The following is a 7,931-nucleotide window of genomic DNA, read 5'->3' as shown; positions in this document are numbered from 1 at the left end:
TGATGATGTCACAGTGGGATTTATGACATCACAGTGGGACAATCACAGTGGGACAGACAGACAGACAGAGCCCTAGCTCCCATTTACAGTATATACTGACTACGCGCGCACGATTCCTAGGCTCGGCCGCTTCGCGTCATAGACAGGATGACATCACAATTGCTCAAGTGACATCACTGATTATGTCATAGACATTGTGACATCATCAGTGGTGTCATAGACATAGTGACATCATCATCAGTGACATCACAATGTGGGACAACAATTCAAACAAACAAACAGCCCACTTCCTTTTGATGATGATGATGATTATTATTACAGTATATCAATATTGTGATATGAGACTAGATGTCTTCTATTTTTGATATTGTAATATCGTGATATGGCATAAGTGCTGTCTTTTCCTGGCTTTAAAGACTGCATTAGCCTACAGTAAAGTGATGTCATTTTCTGAACCAGACTGTTCTAGCTCTTCTATTATTTGCCTTTACCCACTTAGTCATTATATCCACATTACTGATGATTATTTATCAAAAATCTCATTGTGTAAATATTTTGTGAAAGCACCAATAGTCATCGCTAAAATAGTGTGGCTTCTATCGATAGAGGTATTTGGTCAAAGATATTGTGATATTTTGCCCATATCACCCAGCCCTATCTTATTTTAATAATAGTGCTTGTGACATCTCAGGTGTGGCTTTGACTTACAACTGAACATTTAGCCCACTTTGGAGAAAATACAGAGATATACATGTATATTGTGTATTGCCATTCGGTCTAAAAATACAGAGATATGATTCTTGATCCATATTGCCCAGCCCTACTTTACAGCTTTCTATTTTCATTCCAATACATGACATGTATTCAGTGTTTGAGTGTAGTTTAGGGATTTGGCTATATGTCTGGAGACCTTTATGTGTGTATTACGTGCACGTGTCTGTGTGTGTGCGTGCAGAGTCTCTGGCTGCTGACCTGGACCAGGACTGGATAGTGGCTGGCAGGTGAGGAGTCACTGTGAGGTCATGCTGTTCTAGCCAGTTAAAGAGCTTATCCTTCAGGCCACGCCCCCTCATGAGTCACATGACTTGGTGACTGGATAACACAGAGAGGGTGGTGAGGATTGGGCAGGGGAGATTAGGATTTCTGTTTACCCAGCCTTTTGATATGAAAAATTCAGATTGTTTACTTGTGTTTCATGCTGTAGTCCAGTGTGGCCCTTATTTTTTATTTTATTGTATCCTGGTTTTAAAATGTGTGCATGTTTTTGATGCATTTTGTGTTTTAATGAGACCCCAGGCAGAGAAGGCTTCCTACACAGTATCAATTTAAGATTTTTGGTGTAAATCTAAGGATGACGATTATTCCTCATAGCAAAAACTAGCCGAATATGAGTGATGATGGGGTTCTAAAGCCACACAAATGTGTTGTGTGTATATGAGGAGAGGACAAGAACCTTTTGCAATACGTTTTGTCCAATTTCCTGACTTATCAAGACCTGGAAATGACCGAAAGACTTTTACACTTACATTTTCCAGACAAGTGTAGGAACCTTGGAAAGCGGAGTCGTCTGCTGTCGGTTGGTGAACTGAAAACTAGTCAGTATTTCACAAGAAAAAGCAGACATTTAAAGTGATAATACGGAAGATTTCAAATTTGTTCTCTTGGGTGACACCTATTGGCGATGAATGGTAATTGCAGGTGAGATGCAAACTGTTATTATGTGACATTACTCAGTTTGTTCATAGTTCATAGTAACTACCCGTAATGCTAGCAGAGACCGGAAAAAAGTAGCTTGTTATCCTACTTCACACAAGAGTTGTCAGGAACCTACAGTAACCTACAGAGTGAGACTATTGTGTTAGCTCCACCCACCCTGTTTCACCACCTCATAAATGCTGCAATACTGAAAATGCAAAGGCTTCCGTCAATGGGCCATACGCTCAATCACCATTGTGTTAGTCTCTTAGAACAGGCGAGTTGGCTTCCGCAATTTTCAAATGCTTCCACCATACCGTCTGTACTTCGTGGGGGAGAATCATGCACCAACCGGAATGGGAAGTAGAAAGGCGGGTTTTCCGCTCATTAGTCCAATCAGAATCCAATATGCCGCATTTTTCGTGGACACACGTGTCGTGATTGGTCGGATTCCGTCGAACTTCTTTCCTGTCTGAAGGTTTTTTTCCCAACTTCCTTGTGCATGTTCTGGGGGTGTAACGTACAGACTGTGTATAGCTGCATTCGCCGGATGTAGATGAAACAGTCTGTTTTAAGAGACTACCATTGTGTTAACTCACTAACAGACATTTATTTAGATGGAAAAATATGATAATAAAAATGGTTGAGAACCACTGGTCTAGAGCTACCGAACTTTAAGTGCCTTGCTCAAGGGCAACTGAGTTTTTCTCATTAATTTTCAACCCGACAACCTTCGAGTCACAAGCCTCGGCTCTAACCTCTGGGCAGAGAAACCACAGACTGAATCTGACCATGAGGGGGGAAAACTGCTGAGCTTCAGCTTTCAGATCTGCTCTCCTCATGTCCTCACCATAGACATAAATAATATGGACGTAGCTATCCCATTATATTTCTTCTCCCTGGCAGAGTTCAAACGTTGGCCGTCACCATCTTGATTTTTCGTCAGCAGAGTGGGAGGGAATGGCTTGAGTACTTCCGCACCTCACGTGAGATGGGAGTTTCCCAGAGCCGCCGCTCTGCCTGCTATTGGTCCGTGATCGGCAAGCTGCGTGATCATTGGACAGGTGAGCTATCAATCACCCCCTTTTCTATCATCTATTTTACTCCAAAAGGGCGAGTTATATGAAAAATTACCCCCCTACAGTTATGAAAAGGTGACATTAGCTATATAGACCAAAACCGTGTTTCGCCCCAAACTGGAAAGATGTTTAATCCTCTTACAAAGTTGAGCATTTTAAATTCGGGAGATCTGCCTACTGCCCCCGAGCCCAAGTGGCCATTCAAGGAATTACAGCTTAAACAAAGACTTCCGCATCTTCCTGGGAAAGGGGGTGGGCTTGCCCACTGGTCCTCAGGTCATCCAGTAGTTCAACGTCTCGTCTGTTTCTGATTTACCACAAGTTTCACCTAAAAGAAACATCAACACTGTATCACTGCTTTGAGACTGAACTGAGAATGAAAAAGTTGGTTCATGTGCACATTTTCAAAGTCCATTAAAGGAAAGATCTACCCTAAAACAGCTATTGTCAATGCATTTTGCATTTCGGTCTATTTTGTTGTTTGGTGTATTTTTCTTATTGCTGTGCATAGCTGGCCAATCGTAGACGATGTGATGTTTAAATCATAGACTTTTTAAAAAGACAGTCACCATGAGTCATGGCGTGATCTCACACTTTGGTTTGTGGACTCCCGTTTTGAAGCCTCGAGTTTGGCATTTTCATTGTCGCCATTTTGGATGAGAAGAGCCGCAGCGGCTATTGGTTTGTGATCAGCGAGCTGTGCAATCACTGGATAGGCGACCTGTCAATCACAATTCACACCTAAATCATAGTCTGCTTTATCGTCTATTTGACTCTAAATGGGATGGGACCATAAATTACGAAATGAACATCATGCTGTATTGAAGACTTGAAACGAGCGATTGAGACCATAAAATATTAGGAAAGTGTTTACTGAGGTCATAAATCAAGTGAGAAATAGGGTAATTATCCCATTGACTTCTATACAATCTGACTTCTCTTTGCAGCCATAGACTGTATAAACGGGTGAGTTATATAAAAATTCAGTTGTCATGCACGGTGAAATTAGCTATAGAGACAAAACCTTCAGCCAGTGACCCCAGGCTGTTGCAGCTGTCCGACCCTCTCTGCTAGCTGACCGGTCAAAGGGTCAGAGGCTGGGATGTCTTCAGCTGATTAGATAACCACAGCTAAACCAATGAACCTGACAATATTTATGTCTCTGTCAAACTGGAGCATAGGTAATGATGAAAGGATGATCCCCTGACATATAACCAGTAGCTGAGACACAGTGGGCTCTGTTATCAGTTATGACAAGAAGCACCAGGTTTCAAGAAAATCAAAAATGATCTTGTTTACATTGTGGTCTCTGAAGGTTGCAGCATGGAGTCAGGGTCAAGTTTCTGCATGGAGTTTGTAATCTTTCCCCCCTCTTTGTGTGGGTTTCCTCTGGGGAGGGTATTGCAATATTTTGTGTGGCAATATTTTATCGATACACAAAGCCAAGTGTTAAGTATTTATTATATAAATTGTCAGGAGCATGCAACATTTATCACAGGTTTTTATGACAGGCAGTCTGTCTGCTTTACAATACCATTTTGCTGCAATAAAAAATTGTTGAAGTGAGATGAACAGATTAACTTTATCCCATTAGATAAAACAGATGTTGACAAAGTTGTTTCCTTTGGGGACATAATTTGCAGTTTAAAAAAGGTAATAAATTGCAACTTATCGTGGCTGAGGTATCATGATAATATCCTATCGTGGGGCCTTTGGTCCTGAAGGGATGTGGCTCAGTGAGTAGAGCAACGCAATAACACTGAAGTATGGTAGTGTGGGCTTTTCTGGGGGGGGGGGGGGGGATCCAGCATTGGTCTTGTCTCAGTTTCGGTATCTTTTTTTTTATTGGATGTTCGATTCAAACATAGGTTTTTCTCCACCTGGTTCATCCCCCCCCCCCCCCCCCCCCTCTACCAGGACTACAAAGTATTTGGGGGATATTATGTAATGATCCTCAAAATCCGTTGTGTTAATGACCTGGAAGTTGATGGGTTTAGTGTTGTAACCGGTTATGACTAAAGCCTCTTCTCACCTGGCTATCAGGCAGCTGGTTAAAGTTAGTCAGACAGTGACAGCTTCCACTAAAATGTTCATAAACCACAAATAAATGTAATATAAATATACAGGTATCTTATTAACAGTGTAATGAAGCATTTATTAAGCAATTATATCTTTAAAAAGATCTGCACAAAATGTAGGCTACTGTTACTACTGTGTCAATTAGAACAGTGACATAAAATATAAAAACATAACACCACCTAAAACCAACAACCAACATTTGATAACTGTTGAATTCTTATTGCCTGGTAAAAAGCATCCTGATCACAGGACCTCACATTCTGTTTCACTTCATGGCGAAAATGTCTTTTCTGCTGAGAAACTCAGCTAGTGCATATTACTCTTGTTCTTGTTTGATGGTTGTTATTGAATCTATTTCTGCAATAACTGCACTCATGGCTGTTTTCACTGACACTCTAATAAAGTTACCGCTCGTTGCTTCCTACTGTTTTGCCAGTGGCGGCCCTGATTGGCCGGTTACGTCATCAACTACAATGCAGTCCCTGATTTGCCCGGTTACATTCAGGGTTCCCACACATTTTCATGTAGCTATAAAATTTAACTTTTCCATGACTTTTCAAGGATCCATAGAATTTCCATGTAATCTGAGGCAGTGAGTGAATTAATTCCAGAAATTATTACTACACTGGACAAATAGGACACACCTCTTTGTATTGGATTTATGTCAACAGCTACAGAAAATAAATTTGCCATTATGTTACAGCACGTGGAAGTTTATCCATGGAAGATTTCTGTAACAAATAAAATTCCATGACATCTACAAAACCTTATGTGGATTTTTCTAATGGCACGACTTTTCCAGGCCTGGAAAAGACCTTCAAGACCTGGAAATTAATGTATTCATTTTTAATACTTTTCCACGCCTGCGTAGGTACCCTGCAAGAAGTAATGATAGCACGTGTTTAGTAATATGTTTTTTTCACATCGGATGAATCACATTCCATTGTGCTGCATGTTGAGAGAGCGGATGGATCAGTGGCAGAGCCTCTGCTGACCTCTTGTGGAGGGATGTGGAAGCACATGGTTTGCAGATCCAGAATAGACCTGCAGGAATAATTGACATTAATGACCTTGCTGCTGCATCTTAATGCAGTTGTTCCCAAACTTGGGTATGCGTACCCCTAGGGGTACATGGAGGTACTACAGGGGGTACTTGAGAGAAAGGGGAAATTATTATTTTTAGGAATAAATCTTGAAAATAAGTTAAATGTTAAAATAAATCTGCTCGGGAGGCACTAATTGCAACTCTTTCACTCCATTTCTTATTTTTGGGCTTTTCACACTACATGCTCTTAGCCCAGGGCTATCTAAGCCCTGGGCTAAGAGTAAGGCTAAGATAGCCCCAGGATAACATCACCTGATCCGGAGTTCATGTGTGAAATATTAGAGACTTTAAGAGACTGACTTTACCCTGGCTGTAGTGTGAAACGCCCTTTTGTAATGTTATATCCTTCATAAGGTGGGTTATCATTCATTCATTGCATCATATGCTATATTTTTTTCTTGCAGTTTTCTAATCAAAATGTTGTATTTCGGTGAATGGGGTACTTGGATTCAGAAATCAGGGAAAGGGGGTACTGAAGCCAAAAAAGTTTGAGAAGCTGCCTTTACTATTTGCTGATGATACTAATTTAATTATTTCGCACACTAACTTTGATTCTCTCATATCAGAAGCAAACAAGGACATGGAAGAAATTCCTATATGGTTTCAGCTTAATAAACTATCCTTAAATATAAAAGAAAAAATCCAACTTCTTCATATTCACTAGAAAGAAATACAGTAGTAATTGTGCCAACATCATAGTCAATGGGAATGAACTGCTTCAGGTCTCATCTACTAAATTACTTTTATTCTGATTCATGAGAACGTAAATTGGAAAAACGACATTCATCTTGTCTGTAATAAAATAATGAAGTCAATTGGTATCATCAGAAAAATGGTTAATCATGGTTAATCATTCGTGTTGATTAACCCGTTATAACAGTTTAATTTACCTATATCTATTGTACAGAAATATCATATGGGCAAGTACATATATCTGCAGTCTTCGCAGAATTCACATCATAACAAAAATATATATTAGCTTGGCTACATTCTTGAACAGATTTGAACCATCATATCAACACACTCCAGGTATGTAGGCTACTTTTGTCTATAAATGTATACTCACCCGTCTCTCCCTGCACTGTGTTGGTTATAGCCTACTTCCAACTGAATTCTCACATACATACAAGACATTCAGATCACCTTCACCCCCCTATACTGTCACATACAAGACATTCAGGTCACCTTCACCTCCCTATACTGTCACATACAAGACATTCAGGTCACCTTCACCTCCCTATACTGTCACATACAAGACATTCAGATCACCTTCACCCCCCTATACTGTCACATACATACAAGACATTCAGGTCACCTTCACCTCCCTATACTGTCACATACAAGACATTCAGATCACCTTCACCCCCCTATACTGTCACATACAAGACATTCAGGTCACCTTCACCTCCCTATACTGTCACATACAAGACATTCAGGTCACCTTCACCCCCCTATACTGTCACATACAAGACATTCAGATCACCTTCACCTATACTGTCACATACAAGACATTCAGGTCACCTTCACCCCCCTATACTGTCACATACAAGACATTCAGATCACCTTCACCTATACTGTCACATACAAGACATTCAGATCACCTTCACCTATACTGTCACATACAAGACATTCAGGTCACCTTCACCTCCCTATACTGTCACATACATACAAGACATTCAGATCACCTTCACCTCCCTATACTGTCACATACATACAAGACATTCAGGTCACCTTCACCTCCCTATACTGTCACATACATACAATACATTCAGGTCACCTTCACCCCCCTATACTGTCACATACAAGACATTCAGGTCACCTTCACCCCCCCTATACTGTCACATACAAGACATTCAGATCACCTTCACCTATACTGTCACATACAAGACATTCAGATCACCTTCACCTATACTGTCACATACAAGACATTCAGATCACCTTCACCTATACTGTCACATACAAGACATTCAGGT

The sequence above is a fragment of the Poromitra crassiceps genome (genome assembly GCF_964638095.1).
Source record: "Poromitra crassiceps genome assembly, chromosome: 2".
In the NCBI taxonomy this organism is placed as follows: Eukaryota; Metazoa; Chordata; class Actinopteri; order Beryciformes; family Melamphaidae; genus Poromitra; species Poromitra crassiceps.
This window is presented reverse-complemented; position numbering follows the sequence as displayed.